A 23,921-nucleotide genomic window follows, 5' to 3' on the forward strand; every position below is an offset into this window, starting at 1 on the left:
AATTTTCTTTGGTTGCCGGTGTTGCTGGTAGATAGATGGTGGAAAATTTGGTAAAGAGAGTGGATACTCTAACAATTTACGCATCGAATCACTAGAGGTTTTTTTCGACTTACTAAGCACTTTTGGTCATAGATACATGGTCTTTCTAACATGATTTTTAATTTTACGCTTTTGCCCCTTTTTAGATTATCCTTTTCACTGTTTGGTAGCTGTTCTCCATCATTTCTTGATTTGTGGTAATTTTTGTATCTTCAAATAACTGTAACCTTCATAATCCATTTTGATACTCTTGCCTCGTTTGGCCTGCATTCTTGGTTGTTAACCCTACCGCTCCCTCCAGCGCCACCTCAACTATTGTAGGATGCCTTGGCAGATAACCCGGTTACCTGCCCCTTCTGCTGGTAAGAATCTGATATAGACTTCTTTCCATAATTATTCTTTTTAGTGATTTCTCACTTCGTACTTTACCTCTCCACTTAGTCATTAATGCTTCCAGTTCCTCGTTCCCCTGCTTTCTGATGGCCCAAATTTCACTTGTACGTCTGATTGGTGGACATATATTCCTCATTTGCAACGTAACTGGAAAGAAGAATTCTCTGTATATCCCATTAAAAGATTAACCATAACATTTTTTTTAAAATAGTGAGCTCTGGGCTTCCATCCACTGCTTTGGTGTTCCGTTTCAGAACGGTTTTACGAGTGGGATCATTTCCCATCCTCGACACCAATATCTGAAAAACTATCCGTCCAAAGCTTGCTGCATAATGCATGCAACAAATACTGAATTTCACCTTTTACAAAGCTTTCTTACAGCTATTTCTACGTGTAAAATGTACCGCATCCATTCTCCTAGTGTACCTATGGCCAGATAATTCAAAGAATATTAATCGGCGTCATTCTAACCTCATATTGTGCACTTTCTCGATAGTTCCACCTGCGTTTATGGTTTCGGGACGTTAATCACTTGGATATCCTCCACGGATGGAAGAACACATTTGACTGCAGAGTCACAAATGGTAATTTTACAAAAATTAGAAGTACCTTTCACTAATTACCATCGCTTTCCTTTGCCGATTACCAATAAGAACCAATAATTTTATGAGTGGACGTTATTGCAAGTCATCCACGTGACCGAGCCACACACTATGGGACAGAAATTTCCAAATTCAGGTTGACACCTGACTAGGGGATTTACACTTGTGGCTATACAATTAAAGCAGTATTCAGTCAATAAGTGATCACATCGATGTGGGCTAGAGAATTTTTACCAAGCTCCCCTAATTTGTCATATTGGAGGACTTCTTCCGCTCACCTTAAATCCAAATTATTTATTTTATCCACACTATTTCCGTACAGGTTTCGTCATCGACTTCGATTGCAAAAGCCACCGTAATGGATGGAAATGAATTGAAAGTACAGTGATACTGCACTGTTGCTTATCAGTATTTACATGCTGCAGTGTTTAGTTAATATTTAATTTTTTTCGCATGTAATCAAATTCTTATCAGATATGTTTCATAATACAGCGTCAACCTGCAGCAAGTGTACCTGTTGTAACCGTTAAATTTACTATGGTGTTAGTTAGCCATGAGTCTACTAAATTCATCTAAAGGTTTGACGTAACACTAAGTCAAATTGTAATGATTTAGAGGCATGTTGGACAGAGGATGAAAAGGCATTGAAATATTCCATGATGTAAATAGGAAATTCGAAAAATAATTTATTTCCAAATTTTTCTGTATGTCTTGTGTCTTCAAACATAAAAACACTATTTACTACAAAATATTGCTGTATCTAGGTTGAGTATAACGGTATCTACAGACAAGCAACATTCAGAAGAAGGGCAAGAAGCTTATATACAGTCTATTAGTTAGCTATATTTCAGGAAAAAATTCAGTTGTGTCTCTAAATAGTATTCACTGCATAGAATTAATCACACTACGTAATCATCATCATCATCTTGGACAGTTTCCAGCCACTGGCTGGGTCTGTCGGGAACACAAGCCTCTCCACCGTGTTCTGTCTTTCCACCATTCCCCCTCTTCCACCTTCGTCCAGTTCTCTCCTCTTCTCATCACACATTCCTTCACTCCCTTCACCCATCTATCTCTTGGTCTTCCTCTGGGCCTCTTCCCCTCCAGTTGCAGATCAAACATCCTCTTTGGAATTCTTCCCTCATCCATTCTCTTCATGTGTCCATACCACTGCAGTCTTGATTTTTCTATCCTGTCCTGTACTGGTTCCTCCTTTAGTCTTTCCCTCACATACAAATTTCGCAATCTGTCTCGTCTTGTTACACCCAACCTGCTCCTCTGGAACTTCATTTCACTAGCCTGTATTCTACTTTTGTCGCTTTTGTGCATTACCCATGTCTCACTTCCGTATGTCAATATGGGGACAAAGTAGGTTCGGTATATAATTCCCTTGGATTTCTGTGGCACCTCCTTGCTCCAAATAAGCCCCCTAATGCATTTGTAGAACTGTCCTGCTTTTCTGCATCTTTCATTTATTTCCATTGCGTTTCCCCCCTTACTTTCAATCACGCTTCCCAGGTACTTGAAGTTCTCTACCACTTGTAGTTTTTCCCCTCCACAAGTTATATCCACATTTGGCCTATTCTTCTTCCTTGTTGTGACGATTATTTCACTTTTCTTTGCAGAGAAATGCATTCCATATTGTGCTGCCGTTGCCTCCCATGCATCTAACTGCTCTTGCACCTCCTTCACGCAATTTCCCCATAACAACAGGTCATCGGCACTACGTAATATGTGTATTTATTTACATACATTTGTTTCGTGAATAATGTATGCCTAGATGGAACTACTGTTTAATGTGTGGTAGTTAGATTGAAAATTTTGGCCTCTCTCCCCTAGCAAATTATATAGTTTTTCGAAAGCTACTATGTATGAATCCCATAGTAACAGTCGAGGCTTTCACAACAGATTACTTACAATGTCAGAATAAGGTACTGTGTTATTTACGCTTAGTTCTACTATCTGCTACTTGAATAATAATTTCAAGTACCATAGCTTTATTTTAAGGTCAGAGAATCACCATCTCACCCGATAAGAACTCAGGGTAGATAAGTCACTCATAAAATCCCTTACGTCGCACTAAGCTTCTCTTTCAACACGGTACCATCTTGTGTTACACAATTCGGGCCAATACCTGGACAGGGTTTGGCAGTACCCCAGTGTCGCATACTTAGAACATGTTCAGCAGCTTTTCATTTGTGTAAAATTCCTGTGATTGAACACAGCACTCGTAGTAAAACATTATTATGATCAATATCAAGAGTAAAAATAGTTTTAATCCAGAAATTGTGACTTCCGGTAGAGCATGAGCATCGAGATTAACAAAATTGAACAAGACTCCTCCTGTAACGTTGTTACTGTCCGAAGGGCTTCAACAGACTGGTGCGTCATGAGAGGCATCTGGTCCCAGATATTTATAATGAAGAACAGATTTCTAAAGACGTTTCATTCATTCACTAGCTTCTGCAACATTAGTTAAAGATAATTCCTTTTCCATTACTGTGAAGCAAGGTCTCGAATCACTCACAACAACGGGAGACTAGAATTTGTTCTGTTTGTTGGAGAAACAGTAGGACTGAGTTAAAAAAACATTTTAAAAGTATTTGCTTTCTGCTGAAACCTTGAGGGACCTGTCAATGTATGACACTTAACTGTGAACAGACAGTTTCCGCTTCAAACCTCTTTTCCACTTTTTCCCTTCAACCACTACTAAGCACTACCGCCTCCATCTAACAAGTTATTTCTTAGTTATAAGTTTATTTTAAAGTATGATACAGTGCGTATCGCTTGGTCATACTTCCTTTCCACTTTTCTTTTGTCCTTTACATTTGTTCACAGTTTCACGTTAACGATTTCTGCTATGTCTATAAATGACATCTGTTATTCTGTTAATTTTTGCATCACATTCTTTGAATGTAATACGTCTTCCCGAGATCTCCTTCACTATGTTACCATCTTTAAAAACGGTATTTCTTAGCGTCTAATTATGGCCTTGTAAGGAGAAAAATATATAACGTGGAACCACCCCAAAGCGCAATAGCCATAGAAGCCATTAATAAAAAAGTTTGTTATAAAGATATTTTTATGCCGTTTGTAAACAACTACATCGAATAGTTACATTGTACGCCCCTTGTTCAGTCCTAAAAGGACATCATTGCTAGAGTGATTCGGTCTCACGACGTTCTTCATTATCTATCAACCTTCCTAGAAGGTATAAATACCCGAAGTGGCTTATATGAGATTAACAGTTAACTGTCTCGATTTGAGTATCAATATTATGACATCTTACGGCAGATAAAATACAACTGAAGCATGCAAAATATTTTTGTTGTCATCTTCAGACCGTAGGCTGGTTTGATGCAGCTCTCCATGATACTCTATTCCGAGCAAGCTTCTTCATCTCTGAGGAACTAATGTAACCTTCATCAACTTAAATCCGCTTACTGTATTCGTGCCTGGTTCATTTTCTACAAATTTTACCCTTCACCCTTCTTTCCATTGACAGTTCCTTGATGTCTTAGAACTTGACCTTTCAACCGATTCCTTCCATTACTCAAGTTGGCTCGTGAATTTCTTTTTACTCAAATCTGATTCAGTACATCCTTATTAGTTGTTCGATCTGCCTATCTAATATTCAGTATTCTGGTCTCTTCTTGTCTGAACGGCTCATCATCCACATTTAACTCTAAACAAATACCTCCGGAAAAGACTTCGTAATACTGAAATTTATAGTAGATGTTAACAAATTCCACTTTTTCACAAATGTTTTTCATGCCATACCAAGTCTACCTTTTATATATTCTCTACTTTAGCCCTAATGAGTTATTTTACTGCTCAAATAGCAAAACCCATCTATTACTTTTAGTGTTTCTTTTCCTTATCTAAGTCCCTTAAAGTCATCTGATTTAGTTCCACTACATTTTATTATTATTATTCTACTTTGGTGGTGATGAACTAGAAAAACGAATTTTACTAATTGTACGTTACTTGAAGATTAAGCACAGTCTCAAAAACGCATTGCAATATGTAAACAGCGGTTAGTTGCTGTTTCCCTAGCCTCCAACCTTACAATTAATCTATGATTTCCGTCCTATATGAGTGAAGGCTGAGGATTCTAAATCGAGTGCAAAAGTTATAGAATCAGTTTTCGACGAACATCACTTCTAAACCTACTAAACTGAACTGTACTTGGCGGACGGCTTCTCGAATGAAATACTCTCCTTTCGTTTATCGTTTGTGGCGTTGTTTCTGTTTAATGGCAGCAGTGGCGCTGCACGGCAATGATACCATTATCGTAGAAGAGAAAATAAAATTTTTACACGCGCGAGTTCGCATGGTATGAAGCGCTGTGTGGTATTCATAAATGACTGCAGTGTCAGTTGACATTTCGATAACCACGTGCGCGGCATTAACAGCTGAGGTCAAAGCGCTAACACGTTTGTATCTCTTTCATTTCAATAAAATGTGGTTCGCACTAACGGAATACAAGCTGCTGCTTACAGTTCCTTGCGCTTAAAATAGTCCATCGGAACGATATGTCCAATACTTATTTTGACCAATTAAAATTTTAGTGACAGGTATTTAACAGGGATTTTATTTACTTGTCAGCTAACAGGACTGCGTGTAAAACTCTGAATCTCTGATATCACCTTAATTTCGTTGAAGGACGTTTTTTTAAAGTTGAAATTGTTGTTATTGGCAGATACTCTGCTGGTTTTGAATACTGTGATATGCTATAACTAATGTAACTATGTGCTGCAATTCTCTTTTTGAAGTACATTTGCCACAGTCAGACTGGAATTTCACTCATTCGCTGAGAACAAGGTGCAAATATCTCGAAGTGCCACTCTCGCTGTCCAGGTTGAAGACGGGAGAGGGAGAGCTACAGGATTAAGTAGATGGCTTCATTTTCAGCTGTATGAGTTCTATTGTGGGAGGCTATTTTTTCTGCATTTCGGTTGCTGCGTTCCATGCAAAGAACATCCAAGTGGCCGGAGGTTTATCAGTTCTTTCATTACGCTGACTGCTTTGGTGTAGGGGGTTATTTGATCTGAAATGGCTCGCTACAGAACAATTCACTCGGTTTGTTACCCCTTTCCAAATACTGTCGACATGTTGAACAATTCATGTAAAGAAACATATTTCTATTATGATGTGCTGTCTGATACGTTGATCTGAAGTGGCTCGTTACAGAACAATTCTTTGGTTTGAATGTTTCACTTAGTTAACCGACTTAAGGTTCATGTGTAGAAGTTAAAGCCCCGAGGCTAAGAGACAAGACGGCATTCAGCTGTGTTGGTGTCGATAATTAGTACCATGAGGCACTGGTCGAACGTTCTCTAAAATGGATTTATGGAATAAAAAGTACATATAATGTAACCTACAACACGCATACCATATTACATGGTTTTTTAGGCATTCTGTAATCAGTACAATGCCAAATTTATCTTAGGTAAGATATCAGATTACGGTACTCTACAACGAGCCATTACAGAGTAGAGGTTCGCTATCTCAAAGCGACAGAAAACACAGATATACCTCGCAAAATTTGTAGGGAGAATTCGCATTCACCCAGTGTAAGAGTGTCCCACCATAACCATTCTCAGTACAATTTTTACAACTACTGCGTATCATATGTATATGTGTGCCGCATGCTCCCTAATTAATTACCTGTTTGCCACGTGGTCGAAGTATTTACGTTCCCATGAATTCGTAACGTTCTTCGGTCAAATAAAGATCTGCCACTCTGGCCATTGGCGGACCAATCGGAACCGGCCGACCGCCGTGTCATCCTTAGACAAAGGCGTCACTTGCGTTCGGTCTGGGGGTTTCTTATTTTTCAAGTAGCTCCTCAGTTACGCTTACTAGGCTGAGTGCACTTCATTACAGTCCTCCAACGGAGGAATGATCCCGAGAACTGAACACAGGACCTCCGCATGACAGCCAACATGCGCTGACCACTAACCTACACATGCGAACATTCGCCAAAATAGCTCCACTAATAACTGAATTTTCTCCTTTCAATCATTTACTTCGCATCCTTGCAAAGTTTCAAGATGCACTCCCTTTCTCGTGACTTTCGATAATAACTACCATCGAAGTCACTAAAGGAGAGTTGAGCAATGTGCTCAGCGGGTAATCGTACGCATTCTATGGAAGGTAGGAGACGAGATACTGGCAGAAGTAAAGCTGTGAGGACCGGGCGTGAGTCGTGCTTCGGTAGCTCAGATGGTAGAGCACTTTCCTTCTAAAGCACTTTCCCGAGTTCGAGTCTCGGTCGGGCACACAGTTTTAATCTGCCAGGAAGTTTCGTACGCATTCTATATTTGAAACTTATGATAAGCATAACGACTTTAGACTACAGCTGAGCTCATTCCTGTAACAACACGTAGAAGAAGACAGGCGTCATTCGAGCTGTGGAACGCATGACTATGGGGCAAAGAAACTGGACAGTTTCTCGACTATTTCACACAGAACAAATTTTTGTATTTACGCAGTGTGTCTGCAACTACATATCCTCTTACGCATAGGTCGTCAGTTGTGAAGGACGTGTCTGGTCAGCAGCACAAGGTCGACGATACAAAGTCAGCTCGTAGTAAAAATATTTCTGTTACTGATGAATCAGATATATGTACAGTATTTAACAATCATTTTCTGAGCATTGCTGGTGAATTAAATAAAAATTTAGTTTCCACAGGAAATCATATAACTCTCTTGGCAAATGCCTTTCATCTACATGGATACTCTGCAAATCACATTTAAGTGCCTGGCAGAGGGTTCATCATACCACTTTCACAATTCTCTATTGTTCCAATCTCGTATAGAGCACGGAAAGAACAAACACCTATATCTTTCCGTACGAGCTCTGATTTCCATTATTTTATCATGGTGGTCGTTTCTCCCTATGCAGATTGGTGTTAATAAAATATTTTCACATTCGGAAGAGAAAATTGGTGATTGGAATTTTGTGAGAAGATTTCGCTGCTACTAAAAACACCTTTGCTTTAATGATGTCCCCCCAAATCCTGTACCATTTCAGTACACTCTCTCCCCTATTTCATGATAATACAAAACTTGCTGCCCTTCTTTGAACCTTTTCAATGTACTCTGTCAATCCTATCTGGTAAGGATCCACACCGCACAGCACTATTCTAAAAGAGGACGGACAAGCGTAGTGTAGGCAGTCTCCTTAGTAGATCTGTTACATTTTCTAAGTGTCCTGCCAAAAACACGGTGTCTTTGGTTTATCTTCCCCACAACATTTGCTACGTGTTCCTTCCATTTTAAGTAGTTCGTAATTGTAATTCCTAGGTATTTAGTTGAATTTACGGCCTTTCGAGTTGACTGATTTATCATATAGCTGAAGTTTAACTGATTCGTTTTAACATTCACTTGGATGACCTTACACTTTTCGTTATTTAGGGACAATTGCCGACTTTCGCATCATACAGACATCTTTTCTAAATCGTTTTGCAATTTCTTTTGATCTTCTAATGAGTTTACTAGCTGATAAACGACAGCGTCATCTGCAAACAACCTAAGAGGGCTGCTCCCTAAGAGGGCTGCTCCCTAAGAGGGCTGCTCAGATTGTCTCCCCAAATTGGATAAGGAACAGCAAAGGGCCTATAACACTACCCAGGAGAATGCCAGATATTACTTCTGTTTTACTCAATGACTTTCCGTCAGTTACTACAAACTGTGACCTCTCTTACAGGAAATCACGAATTCAGTCACATAACTGAGACAATATTCCATAAGCATGCAATTTCACTACAAGCTGCTTGTGTGGTACAGTGTCAAAAGGCACAAATTAAAACACTGTGGATGGAGGCCTGAGAAACAAAATGGAGGGCTCTGTGAATGGCTAGGAGCTCTGCTGTAAACACATTATATGATCCCAGCAATAAATGGTGTTCTAAGCCAGTAGCAGACGTGAAAGTGTATCCTGCCTATTGCCTTAGAACTATCAGTTTAGAAGATGGTGGCAGCCCGGAACTCTGCAAGGACAGCACATGCAAGACGACAGGAAGCCATAAGGGGGACAGAGATCTTAGAACCCTGGAATAGGTCTGTCCTAATCCATGGTCTAGGCACTGTACAAGGAGGGGTGTGGCAGGAAATACGCGGGGCGCATTCCAGTGAGTGGAGATAGAGGTCCCGGCAGGGAGTAGTGAGTCACATTCCAACCAGCAATCTTACCTGTGGGTAATCATCAGGAGGGAGACATCCCTCATTTGCAAAAATGACAAGGTACACAGGAAAGTCTGGGAATTGGCGAATGGTAACTGTGTAAGAAACCAGGAATTTGACCCATCACATTTGTAGAGAGGAAATCCCAACTTATGCGAGGTGACTGTTTCCGAGACTGATGTCTGAAATACTCCTCTGTGATACAGACAAAGGGGGGATTGAATCAATAGTAAAATCAGTGAAGACTAAGGACTCTCATGGATACGATGGGCTGCCTAGCAGAATATTAAATCACTATGCTGCGCATGTTAGCCCTGTACTTAGCAAAGTTTTTCCTGTAGGAATGGTCAGTTTCCTGAACGATTTAAGTACTCAGTAGTTTAGACGCTTTTAAAAACGGAGAAGGGGAACATGTAGACAATTTTATACCTATTTCTATGCCATCAGTGTTTGCAAAAGTTATTGAAAAGTCGGTGTATGTAAGGATAATTGATCATTTTATATCACACGATATGCTATCAAATGTACAGTTCGTCTTTAGAAGTCGTTTAACAACTGAGAATGCTGTATTCTCTTTTCTCTGTGAGGCATTTGATAGTTGAAACAAAAGGTTTCGAATGCTAGGCATATTTTTTTATTTAACTAAGGCGTTTGATTGTGTTGACCACAAAATATTGCTCCAGAAGTTGGACCATTACAGAATACGGGGAGTAGCTCACAATTGGTTCACCTCGCACTTTAGCAACAGACAGCAAAAGCTCATTATTCACTCTGTTGAGAATGGCTGTGATATGGGGTCTGAGTGGGATGTGGTCAAGTGGGGGGGGGGGGGGGGGTGGCCCAGAGATCAGTGTTGGGGCCACTGCCGTTCCTTATTTATACAAATGATATGTCCTCTAGTATTACGGGTAACTCTAAAATGTTTCTGTTTTCTGATGACACTAGCTTGGTAGTAAAGGATGTTGTGTCCAACATTGGCTAGCTTTCAAATAGTGCAGTTAATGACGTAAGTTCATGGCTTGTTGCAAGCAAACTAACGCTAAATCACAAGACTCAGTTTTTATAGTTTCTAACACACAATTCAACAAAACCTGACGTTTTAGTTTAACAGAATGGGCATATGATTAGTGAAACTGAACAGTTCAGATTTCTAGGTGTTCAGATATATAGTAAACTGTCGTGGAAAGCTCAAGTTCAGGATCATGTTCAAAGGCTTAATGCTGCCATTTTTACTGTTCGAACGGTATCTGAAGTGAGTGATTGTTCGACACGAAAATTAGTCTACTTTGGTTATTTTCATTCGCTTATGTCGTATGATATTATATTTTGGGGTAACTCTACCCATTCTAAAAGGATATTTTTGGCTCAGAAACGGGTGGTTCGGACAAAAAGTGGTGTAAGTTCACGAACCTCTTGTCGACCCCTGTTCACGAATCTTTGTATTTTGACATTGGCCTCTCAATATATATATTCCTTATTGTCATTTCTGGTTAACAATATTAGCTTATTCCCAAGAATAAGCAGCTTTCACTCAGTTAATACTCAGCAGAAATCAAACCTACATTTGGATCGGACTTCTTTAATTCTTGTGCAGAAAGATGTGCAGTATACTGCTGCATCCATTTTCAATTAGTTACCACTAGAATTCAAAAATCTGAGTAGTAATCCACGCGCTTTCAAATCGAAACGGAAGAGTTTCCCCTTGGGTCACTCCTTCTATTCTGTCGAGGAGTTCTTTGAAAATTAAAGCTGATTTTTGTTGCATTGTTGATTGCGGGTTCATAAACAATTTATTTTTATCTGTTACTACTTTTATGTTGTAATTTAATGTACAGACACGTTCCATGACCTTGGAGATTTGCTCCTCGATTTGGCCCTACGGAAGTTGACGTGTAAATAAAAATAAATAAATAAAAATAAATAAAATGGTGGCCGACTTATGACCACACATAGTAGTTCACAATTTTTCTACTTTTTTTCCTGTTAGAACTTAGTGGTGTTACTTACACATGCTCTTCAAATGGGAGATTAATGTTTAATGCTTCATCAGCGACGAGATCATTAGGGAGGAAATGCAAATACGGAAGGGACGAGGAGGGAAACGCAAGCCGGTTACGTCGTATGTACAGGATTCGCCTCTGCATGCACGTACATCATCTTAAAGAAATCATGGGAAACCTCAGATCTGGATGGTCCAGCGAGGCTGTCAGAACTTTTCCCCCCCTTCCCTCTCACCCCCTCTCCCTTTCAGTACCTTGTTACATTTCTTCATACCACTCCTTACAGTTTTTCCATCGAACGCTGTTAAATGGACTAGCAAGCCCCTTCGTGGAGTGCTGTTCTGTTAAGTGTTGAGTCGTTTTGCATATATCCATTATTGCCGCATTACAAATCTGAATTTACGTGTTGTAGTTATCCATTCCTCACTTTTTAAGCATAACTAGACATAGAATTTGTGAAGTCAGCTTTCGATTGCAAACTGGCAGTAAACGGTGTACGTACTGTAACATGTCACAGGTAATGAGGGTTGCACCCACTCTAAGCCTTTATGACGACTTAAACTCTGCTGGGGAGGGTGCCTCGTGATTACAGAGGAATATCAGCCCTATCTTCCTCAAGAGCCGAAACCAAAGAATGTAGTGTTACTGGACGCAGTTGTTTGCTGCGAAGTCGGTGTTCTGAGTCATCTCAGAGGTGTTGCATTGCGTTCAGCTCGGGATTCTGGACTCGCTTGTCCATTTCAGGAATGTTATTGTCCCCAAACGCTTGCTTCACAGCTGCTGCTTTCAGCAGGTTGCACAGTCATGATGATATAGCCATCCTCTCCAGGCTGCGCCCTTACTATACGCTGTACACATGGCTGTAAAATTTGTTCGTAGCCTTCCGCATTTAGCGATATCTTAAAAGCAATAAGTTGTCATGGTACCAGAGTGTTTTACTGAAATCGTGGAACCACGAAAGACACGACCCTATCGTAACCTCTCTACTTCAGTCCGCAGCTCGTGATCTAGTGGCTAGCGTTGCTGCTTCTGAATCACGGGGTCCCGGGTTCGATTCCCGGCCGGGTTGGGAATTTTCTCTGCCCAGGTACTGGGTGTTTTGTCGTCCTCATCATTTCATCATCATAATCATTCGTGACAGTGGTTAGACTATACTGTGTACAAAAATTGGGCTGTGTAAAAAGTGCGACTTGTTACGGGCGCTGATTAGCCCGCGGTTGATCGTCCCCACAATCCAAACATTATCATCGTCCATGTCTGTACATCACTGTTAGCAGCACACATGATGGTAGTTAACGTTCTCAGGCGTTCGCCAAATCAAAACCCTTCCAACCGACTGCCACAGAATAAAGATTGGTTCATCACTCCAAATCTCCACATCACTCTTTTTCGGTCATCTATGGTCCGCTGGCGTCGCTCTTTACACCAGCTCAAGTGTCCCTTAGCACTGACAACAGAAGCGTTTGGTTTATGAGGAGCCGCTCGACGACTCTACACCAGTGTTTTAAGTCCCTAAGGACAAATACTGTAGAAGCTGGACTCCTGGTAACGCTTTGTAAATTGTGAACAGTCCCTTCCGCTGATCATGCGATTTTTTGTAGCCACCATCCACGAATCTCGACGGTCCCTATCCGTCACTGCATGAGATCTACATCGACTTGGTTTGGCTGTGGTTGTTATTTCGCGTTTCCCCTTCGCAGTCACATCACCAATAGTCCACTTGCGCAGTGTTGGAAGAGATGAAGTGTCTCCATCGAACGCTGTTAAAAGGACTAGCAAGCCCCTTTGTGGAGTGCTGTTCTGTTAAGTGTTGAGTCGTTTTGCATATATCCATACATGCCGCATTACAAATCTGAATTTACGTGTTGTAGTTTTCCATTCCTCACTTTTTAAGCATAACTAGACATAGAATTGTCACTCAAGCGGCATCCAGTGACTAAAACACTTTCCAAATCACTGAGCTCTCCAAACCGATTCATTATCCTTCTATTGCGTTTTATTGCTTTTCTACTGTCAGTACTCTCTGCCTCTTTTTACACTGGCGGGTCCGCCTCTAGTGACATCCAGTGGTCAGTTCGGCATTACATGCAGGTGTCCATATGCTTTTGATCATATGTAATATCGGCAGTGTGTCTAGTTTTGAAGAACGTTCCACGAGTTCAGTAAAACACTCGGGTGCCACGACAACTGAAAATTTGTGCCAGATCGGGATCCGAACTCGCATGTGCTACTTGTAGCAGTTGCCTTAGCCTTCAGGCTACCTGAGCAAGCCTCCGGGGCTGACTCAAACTTTGTCTCTTATGTTTCCAAGGGTGAATTCCGAGCACTACCACAACTACCAGCTCTGTTCCCCCAATGGTGCCACTTCACATAGCTCACAGAGGTTTCGGAAATTGTTGTCGTACATGTAAAGTGCTTACAGTCTTTGCGTGTATTGTTGTCAGTTTGATTATCAGACACGTAAACGTTCAATATTTTACAAAGTAGTTGTGAAATAGTTTATAGATATCGAACGCTTACTTTCTTTTACCGCTACAGCAGAGACACAGTTCACGCTGGTAAAGTCGCTGAAGTTTCTCAATTTAACTGTTGTACATACTTCGATTACTATTCACAATCGCGTACATATTATCAATGCCGGCTACAGGAGATTCCAGATACTGGATCAAACACCCTTCCATAAAAAACTACCATACATTTTCTCATAGTATTTAATGCACAGAGCACCAGAACTTACAATACTAGCAGAAGCGTTGTGGCGCTCCAAACACTACATTTGATAGTAAATATGACCGAAGGGAAAAAAGGTTAAGTCCATATGAACAAACTCATAGGATGGCAGTTTTAAAAAATTAGACGCAACGATTCATACACTAAACTTTTGTTCCTGAAACTTTTTTGCTCTTGTTAGTACAAAATCACGGGACTACTTGTACTTATTTTAGTTATAAGTAAAAAACGCAGCGGAAACTGGTGAGACATGAACTTGCTCAAGGTGAATAGAAGCAATGCAAAATAGTTAGGAACACAATCTCATTTTCTTCTCTCCTGTGTTTCAAAATGAGACAAGAATCTAAAAGGAATACATATATTTGCTTATTGTGAACCACTTGCCATGTGATGATGTTTCGTTTCTGGGGCGCTCAACGGCGCTATCATCAGTGTCCGTGCAGAGTCCCAATTTTTACACAGTCCAATTTACTTTTTGCTCAGCCCAATCTAGGCGCTGGGACGAATGATGGTGATCATAATGACAACACAAGCACCCACTCCCCAGACAGACAAAATCTGCATTCAGGCTGGGAATCGAACGCGGGATCCCGTGATGCAGTGGCAGAAACGCTAACCACTAGACTACGAGCTACGGACACCACCACTTCCCATCATTTAATATTTTGATAGTAGTATATCGCTACCCCAGTGGTAATGAAAAGTCTTAGTCTTGACGGGAGCAAAAGCATGTAAAATGCCTTTCACCTTTCTGCTTCGTGAGTGTCGCGAAACACATCAATTTGAAGCTGCGAGTCTTACGTTGCTCATGTGATTGTGTCCTCGCCCTCTTCTTTGCATCTTTTAATATTCCAAGGGCCGACCGCGGTGGCCGTGCGGTTCTAGGCGCTCAGTCCGGAACCGCGAGACTGCTACGGTCGCAGGTTCGAATCCTGCCTCGGGCATGGATGTGTGTGATGTCCTTAGGTCAGTTAGGTTTAAGTAGTTCTAAGTTCTAGGGGACTGATGACCACAGGTGTTAAGTCCCATAGTGCTCAGAGCCATTTGAACCATTTTTTTTATTCCATGGGACTTTTTATTTGTATGAGTTGCAAATCTAGGAATGTCAGCACTTTCGTCAGTCAGAGATAATCTGCCTTCGTCTAACATCTTACGAAAAAGAAGAGACAAAAGGAAAGTTTAATACCGACCACCAAATCTCACCAACGACAACACGGCACTAACCAAGTAATTCTTCAAAAATAATAACAGTCGAGTGGATACAAACGTGAAGACAAAAATAGCTACCGAGCGAGGTGGCGCAGTGATAAGAACACTGGCCTCGCATTCCGGAGGACGTCAGTTCAAACATGATTTCGGTTGTCCATGATTTCCCTAAATCACTTCAGGCAAATACCGGGAAGGTTCCTTTGAAAGGGCACGGTAGACTTCCTTCCCCATACTTCCCTAACACGACGGGACCGATGACCTCGCTGTCTGGTCCCCTCCCGCTAATCAGCCAACCAACAAAAAATATTTTTCTTGAGGGTAGTTTTGGCCTGTCGTTGTAACTACAAAAATGGGTGATTTTTTTTTTTTCACCAGACGCGTTTCGCTTTGTTGAGGTAAGGCACCATCAGTGGTCTGTAATTAACTTATTTACATTTTGATTTGTTTTTAGATCGAAAAACAGTTCGTTAAGAGTAATTTCATTTGTACTTAGGGTCATTTTCGCTTCATTTCTGCTTACATCGGGAAACGCCGTCTGATAGCACATCGTTGATGTTTTTCTGCGTTAGACACTGAAAATTTTTGTCGAATTTTCAGTTGTCCTGCAGCAGTATGCATTGCTCATGTGAGAAACAGTGCTGTGAAAAACATAAGAAATGCATTGTGCTGCAGAACAACTGAAAATAAGACCAAAATTTTCAGTGTCTAATGCAGAAAAACATCAACGATATGCTAGCTGACAGCATTTCCCGATGTAAGCGGAAATCAGTCGAAAATGACCGTAAGTACAAATTAACATATTCTTAAGGAACTGTTTTTCGATCTTAGTGCAAATCAAAATGTAAATAACTTAATTACAGACCACTGAAGATGCCTTACCTTTATAAAGAGAAACGCGTCTGGTGAAAAAATTCGCGCGATTTTGCAGTTGCAACGACTGAATAAAAATACCCTCAAGAACTGTAAGGCAACTAAGGACATTATGGCCACACAAATGAAGAATTTAATGCCACCTTGTCATATACTTCTCTCTTTGAATAAGTGCAGGTTTGCCAACTGAAAATATAAAAACTCCAACCATTAGGGCAATACAGTGCGACATTTCACCTGCAATAGTTGGACTACTGACGACTTACCACTGTACATGTGTGATAGGCAGTCAATATTTTTGTGACTAGCCTCTATATGCCATAAAGCGTTTGTTCAAGCTGCAAAAATTTCACAAAAAAGTGCACTTACCTCCTTCTCCCTCGAAGGTCTTAATTCCGATTTGGCACAGTGGAGGGTGGCTGGCGACCACTGATATTTACGACAGTGAACCTCTCCGGCGACAATGGCTTCGCGCTACGCTGAATGCTCTGGTGCTAAGCGTGCCCACAGGCTGCTGACGGGGGCCACAGCCTCGCCCACAGAGCACAGAGCGCCCGCCGCCACAGCGCGTTTACAGGTGCAGCCGGTAAGGCACGGCTAGCGGCGGACGGGGGACCAATTAGGGCTAGGAGGTTGCCCTGGCCTCGCCCCGCCGGGGAATTTATTTGTTAATTGGGGGCCTATTAGGGCGATTAGCCGGCGTCTCATTACCCCGTGATGGGGGCGGTGCCGGCGGCAGGCGATGCGATGCACTCCGATTCTAATTTGTGCCTCGTTTGAGCGAAGGACAGGCCGGCCGGCAGATAAGCCAGGCGCGGGTCCAGCCGACTTTAAATATGAAACGCGCCGCTCGCCACGAACGCCGCTGCCGGCACGCCTGCGACGAAAAAAAAAAAAAAAAACAACAAGGCGCGTTATAGGGCCATAAAACCTGATGGCGCCCATCGACATAATTCTATTAGAAATATGCTGCGCCATGGCAAATATATCGGGCAAATTGGGCTCCGCGCGACACGTCTCGTACCGCCGTGGGAATTGCGCGACGGCTAATTACGCAACTCTATCGGAATGTTCTTGTTAAGCGTTACCAGCAGTTATGGAGCGTCTTTAATGGGAGCAGAGACGCTGGTTTGTCTGCAGAAAACTTCACAAAAACAACAGCGCAATCAGCTTAGAGACTGAAACTTCCTGGCGACTAGAAGTTTGTGCCCGACCGGGACTATAACACTGGATCTTTACCTTTCACAGGCTACCGCTCTAGACATTTTTTCCCTAAAACAGAAATTTTTTTTCTGTTTATGTCACAAAGTCTCTGCACAAGCAACAGAAGACTAAAACTGTGCTCCTACGGGGTGGCGCACGAAATGTGTTACTATATTGTTATTGAATATAAACTTTATTGTCAATACAATCTGAAAGGAACATATACTACAATGAAGAGCAGTCAATGGAGATTTGTTCTAACTCAGCACGTGCTCAATATGTCGACCATTTCGTTTCCTAACTTCCTTCAAACGAACACTGAAGTTAGTGATTGCCCTACGGCACATGTCTTCCGTAATTTCACTGCAAGCTTGAAGAATAAGTCTTCTGAACTCCATTAAATCACGTGGACGTTCCGGGAAAAATTTTTCCTTTAGGTACCCCCAAAGAAAAAAGTTACATGGACTGAGGTCTGGACTGTTGGGGGACCAATTTTGTCCGTCGTCGAAACGACCTGGAAACCTGAGTGAAATGATCCGCATGTCGAAATTCTCGTTTAAAAACTCCAACACAGTGTTTCCAGTACGTGGTCTTGCTCCATCGTGCACGAACCACTGCGTGTTGAAGGGCAAGGCAGTAGCAAGAAGCTGTGGAATGAAGCTATTGCGAAGCATGCTCAAATAACGCTCGCTGTTCACAGTTTCTTCAAAGAAAAAGGGTCCAATAAGTCCGTGACTGGAAATTGCTGCCCACGCTGTAATCCTCGGAGGATAATGTTGTCGTTCATGAAGCACTTGTGGGTTTTCAGTGGCCCAAAAGTGTACATTTTTTTTGTTAACCACGCCGTCTAAATGAAAATGCGCCTCGTCTGAAAACCAAACGTTGCTGAGAGTTTCTTCCCTATGCTCTGCCCACTGAGCGAACAGTAGTCTCTGCTGCTTGTGTTCTTCAGTGAGCTTCTGTGCACAGGTCATCTTGTATGGGTACATATGGAGGTCACTTTTAAGAATGCGTTGAACGGAGCGTCTGGATATTCCCAGTTGCACTGCTGCCTTTCTACACGATTTCCCAGGACTTCTCTGTACAGCAACTCATAGCGCTTCAATATTCTCCGGCGAACAAACAGGCTTAGGCTGAGGTCGCTTCGCTTCCAATACTGTTCCTTCCTGTACAAATTTATCGTACAACCTGTGGATGGTCTACTTGCAAGGGACCCATCGTGTGTTAAACTGTTGTCGGAAACCCCTCTGAGTCACAACAAGGCTTTTAGTTTCATGAAATAGTAGCACAATTGCCGATCGTTGCTGTGTTGTCAGTCTTCCACTGTCAGCCATTGCTGCCTACTAGTCTCCTAGCGGCAGTATCGTGAATTACACGTCATTTCGTAACTCATTTGTTTTTACAAGCTCTGCTGGTACTGCTGCAGAGATTTCAGCGGGATATCTAATGTGCGTCGTAAATTGTGAAAGAAACAATTGGTAACACATTTCGTGCGCCACCCGTTGCTAAAACAAGAACACGTGCAAAATCTGATAACATTTGAAATCAGCCGAGACAAATTTTACACCTGTGTGACACAGACTGCCGTCATAGTATCGTGTGACAATTGTATATCCAACGCATGCAGTTCAGCTTTCAATTGTATTGTTGCACATACAGCTGAACCAGCCAAATAACTAATTAGTTACGCAGCTGATTGTCACTTCCATAAATCGAAGGTGGATGTAAGGTAAACGCCAACGTTTACCTCTGCAGTGCATCACAGACTGAGTTATCAAATGTTCCAGGTTCTGATGCGACAGAAAGATTCAAATCAGCATACTCCCTACTGCAGAATGAAATTTAACTCTGAGGACTTACACAGTACTAGGATTACGACTTTCAAATTATGAAGCTCCATGACAGGACAAAATATATCTTCGATATTAAGTCAAATCCGAACTGTTAACAACAGAGCCTCCTGCGTACTACTCGTCACTCGATTCAAAGATTTGCTTTGTAATTATCCTCCTTAGTTCCCAGAATAAATCTTTCGCTCTTCAGTGCAATAACATATTGTGCGCTGGTAGAAAACATCCAGGCAGTTTAACAGTGTATACGGAACTGAAATCACGCCATTCGCGGACAGTGTTCGATTGAGCTAATCAGCCAGGGCTCGCCTCCACGTGTCCGGCACACAGTCGTCATATACAAGGAAATTTGAAAACAGAGCACACACCGCTGCGGACTGAAAGTTTCATTCTGGGAACAATCACCTGGTCTGTGGCTAAGCCATACCATATCTCCGCAGACTCCCGGGAGTGCTACTCCTGCTGGATATGCAGAGCAACTTCTCTGAAGTTTGGAAGATAAGACAGAGGTGCTGATGCAAGAAAGGCTTTGAGGATTGGTCGTAATTGTGCCTGGATATCGCAACCTGAAAGAGCTTTGATGCGAAAGGCAAAGTTTCGAGTTCGGTTCTCGATCCACAATTTTAAACTGGCAGCAAGCTTCAGCTGTCTCAGTCAGTTAAGTAAGGGCTTATTTCAGTTTAGGCTTTGACCTCTATAGCGTAGGATTTGAGTAGAGTGGGGTTCGGACTGGGAATTGTGAACGTGTGAGCTCAGTGTTACAGGGAATATTATTCTTAACAATAGAGGAATGATAAAAATTCAGGACTTATTTTACAGCCCGACGCAGTTTGTGAAGACAGGGCTCAACAAAGGAATTAAATATGAAACATAATGAGATCTAAATTCAAATAAACCTCGTCTCATCAGATAGAATCGGGCCAATAATACAGTAGTTTAAACAGTTTACAATGTCTGGCTAATGATCACAGGCAGAAAAATGACAATAAAATTAACGTCTGCAGTTAATTGGAGGACCACAAGCTAGGACACAAGTCTCTGATTTAATAAAGGCTACTTACATTAGCACTCAACTAAATGTAGTACACCGAGCGAGGTGTCCCAGTTGTTAGCACACTGGACTCTCATTCGGATGGACGACGGTTCAAATCCGCCTCCGGCCATCGTGATTTAGATTTTCCATGATTTTCCTAAATCGTTTCAGGCAAATTCCTGGTTGATTCCTTTGAAAGAGCACAGCTGACTTCTTTTCCCATCCTTTCGTAATCCGATTGGACCGATGACCTCGCTGCCTCGCTGTTTGGTCGCCTCCCCCAAATCAAACAGTACAACCACTCTCATCACCGACCAGTCACTAAAGCAAACATACTGTCAACCATATAAAGGACTATCTACGCAAATTTCTCAGTAAAATATTCTGCACAGTATGACAAACAAAACAGATAACTCCCAGGGAATAACGTAACAGGATAGTTTTCGGTAGATTGGCGCAGACTAAGTCAGCCACGGTGACGATATAATAATAATGAGATCACCTTCTGCACAATGGCACTTACAAAATCAAACGCACCTTTGGCGTATCATAAAATTAATTTTGCTCTCGCTCTCACATACAAGTCACACACACAGAGTGCCACCAGAGAACAACTGTAGCACACTAAATGTATTCGCAATTTCGAACAAGGACAACCACCGGTTGTAGAATGGAGTGGAGACAATGAAAAGTTGTGCCGGACCGGGACTCGAACCAGGATTTCCCACTTATCGCGAGCCGTCGCCTCACCATTTGGCTATCCGTGCACGTTTCAAGGCCAGGCCCAAACTTCCATATGTCATCAATCATGCGTCTACGACCTGGTCTAGTACATCCATTATGCATATTCGCGTACAGGTGAGACGTTGTACTTGAAAGCCGCCTGCATGCATGCATGTCCAAAGGAACTTTACATCGTGATCAGAATAACACAGGCACTGCAATATCATACAACAGCAACAGGTCGCACTGTACCCACGAACCTTCTGCGTGTAGGCCAATACTACTGTTCACTGCACTCAATGCATAGAACTTTAATGTTGACTTTACGCTGCACCGCATCACTCGACTTATCAAGACATTGTCGTAGTTTCAGCTAGCGGGAAGCTGAATGATCCTTCAGAAGAATTTTCCTGTATCTTTGTTTTCGTGATGCGTTGTTTGATCTATTAGGTTTATGACATGAAGCTGCAGAAACTGAATTTCTTCAACCGAATAAGACCTCAAACCTACACTCACGACCGTCCTTTCAAACCTGATGACCGAAGAAGCAATGTCCCTGCGTTCATCGACACAGAATGGCCAGAGATGTTATTATGTGGCAAAGAAGTTGGTACGATATGAATCTGTGGTTGGAAGCTCGATACATGCTTGGATATCCATGCACCAATTGGAGCTACCCTGTAGCTAGAGGTCCTTACTACTCGGAAGAAAGCGCCGGATTCCGTGTTCAAAGGCCGATTCCATATTCAGAGTTTGTGTCTGAATCGACGGACGGAGTGATGTAGCTTTTGTCAGTGCTCTCACTCGGAAGATGGCTGAAAGGTACACTGTCGAAACATGAGTTAAAGAAATGGCCGCAAGATATCTAGAGGAACAATTTCGCTACATTCCTAACATGAGGTAGCTGTTTATCACCATTGAGGCATTCGTTCCTATCTTCAGAGGGTAGCAGCGCACAGAGTTAGCGCTGGGAGTAGTGTGGCGGTCTAAGTTTGAGTTAGGACATCAGCAACTGTCCGAGAGGATGACGAAAAACAAGTTCCCCATTTGTTGCTGTGCAAAGTGCGATGGTATTCATGGATTCTTTCGAAGTACTTTTCTTGCGTCGGTTGTATTAGCTAAATTTCTGTTTTCCGTACAATGTTTGTAATGGAAAATGAACACACTAAGTCCGCAGCTCGTGGTCGTGCGGTAGCGTTCTCGCTTCCCGCGCCCGGGTTCCCGGGTTCGATTCCCGGCGGGGTCAGGGATTTTCTCTGCCTCGTGATGACTGGGTGTTGTGTGATGTTCTTAGATTAGTTAGGTTTAAGTAGTTCTAAGTTCTAGGGGACTGATGACCATAGATGTTAAGTCCCATAGTGCTCAGAGCCATTTGAACCATTTTTGAACACACTAAGGCCTGACTCATCTATGGGTTCCCACTCATCGAAGAAGGTACGCTGCGGAAGAGTTAGTACAACTTTGGAAACAGCCTGTAGGCTTGTGACCTAGCTAGAAGAATTGGGCGTCACCTCCTCGTGTTTCAGTTTACAGACTGACTGTAGACAGTCATTTTTCCCTCGCCGAATACAAATGGTTCAAATGGCTCTGAGCACTATGGGACTTAACATCTGATGTCATCAGTCCCCTAGAACTAAGAACTGCTCAAACCTAACTAACCTAAGGACATCACACACATCCACGCCCGATGCAGGATTCGAACCTGCGACGGTAGCGGTCGCGCGGTTCCAGACTGAAGCGCCTAGAACCGCTCGGCCACACCGGCCGTCCCCAGTATGCATTACCAGCACATTCTCCGTCCTTTGCGACATCAGACGGAAGGATGGAAGATTGAGTTTAACATCCCGTCGACATCGAGGCCGTTAGAGGCGGAACAGGAGCTCGGATTGTGCCAAGGATAGGGGAGAAAATCGGCCGTGCGCCTTCAAAGGAAGGCATTTACCTAGAGCGATTTAGGTAAATCACGGAAAACGTAAATCTGGATGGCCGCCACGGGCGTCGAGCATCGTCCTCCGTAATGCGAGTCCAGTGAGCTAACATCAGACGGAAATAGTGTGGACATCCGGTTCATCTTTCGTTGTGTTTATATAAGACCACAACAACAACAACAACATATACGACTTGATGTCACAGAAAATTTTTCACAACTCATTGTTGTCCACTGCGGTGGGAAGAAAAGCTAGAGTAGTTTTATGCTTACCGCAGTGTGCTGACGACAACTACGACGTGCCGATTCAAGTCAAAACATCCCCCACCCTCTACTTGACCTGTAGCAGACGCTGAAAGAATTTATGTACAGAAAATGACGCTGCATTACCACGATGTAAATACGGCGGTAATTGAATGTATTTACACTTATTCGACAGAGCACCGTAGATCAAAGTCTAAGATAGCTGCTATACACTCTTCTCCATAATCGAGATTCCTCCAGGAACATCATGTTAAGGGGAAATTAATTATTCTAGTAACTCAATTTTGAAGCGGCCTTCCGCCAGCGCACGGTAGTTACGCGACGCCTAGCTCACGCTGCCTCGGTGCCCGCCGTCAGATGGCTCACTCGAGGGGGGACACACGCTCGTTACCAAAAATTACAAGTTTTATAGTTTCGTCGTCGTTTTAAATTCATTCTTAAATAATGGAAGGGGCCTGCGGACGGTCGGTCGGAGGTAACAGCCCAAATCTCCGTCCCTCGTGCCCTAGGAGCGTCCAGCGAGACCCGTGATTTAGCGCGATATTCTTTAGGTAAATCTATATCTCACTCACGGTCACCCTCTACATCATGCCGGCCGGCCGTAATTAATATAAAATGGTACGGCTTACGTAATCTAAGCAAATGGTCTGCTTAAAAAATTGCGTTATGATGGGGTCTCCTAATTTAGTTTCGGCGGCGGAGGCGCGCGACGTCTTCGGAAATTACTGGTCGGCCATCTGGCCCGGCGGGACGGGTCCCCAATATACGGTCGGTCCGTAATTGCAACCATTAGGCGGCGTGGCACTTAGGTGCGTAGCTCAGGGCCGCATACTTGAGCAGGGACTGCGGCCCGTCCGTCGGGCCCGGCGTCCCAGACTGCCGGGCAGG

The 23,921-nt window shown here is 42.6% G+C and overlaps 1 protein-coding gene across 1 annotated transcript in view; it reads left to right on the top strand.

Moving 5' to 3' along the window:
- LOC124804941 overlaps positions 1-23,921 on the top strand; it is a 309,377-nt gene that overhangs the window by 15,054 nt on the left and 270,402 nt on the right. The gene's annotated exons all lie outside the window — the stretch shown is intronic.

Source organism: Schistocerca piceifrons, chromosome 7, assembly GCF_021461385.2.
Source record: "Schistocerca piceifrons isolate TAMUIC-IGC-003096 chromosome 7, iqSchPice1.1, whole genome shotgun sequence".
Lineage (NCBI taxonomy): Eukaryota > Metazoa > Arthropoda > Insecta > Orthoptera > Acrididae > Schistocerca > Schistocerca piceifrons.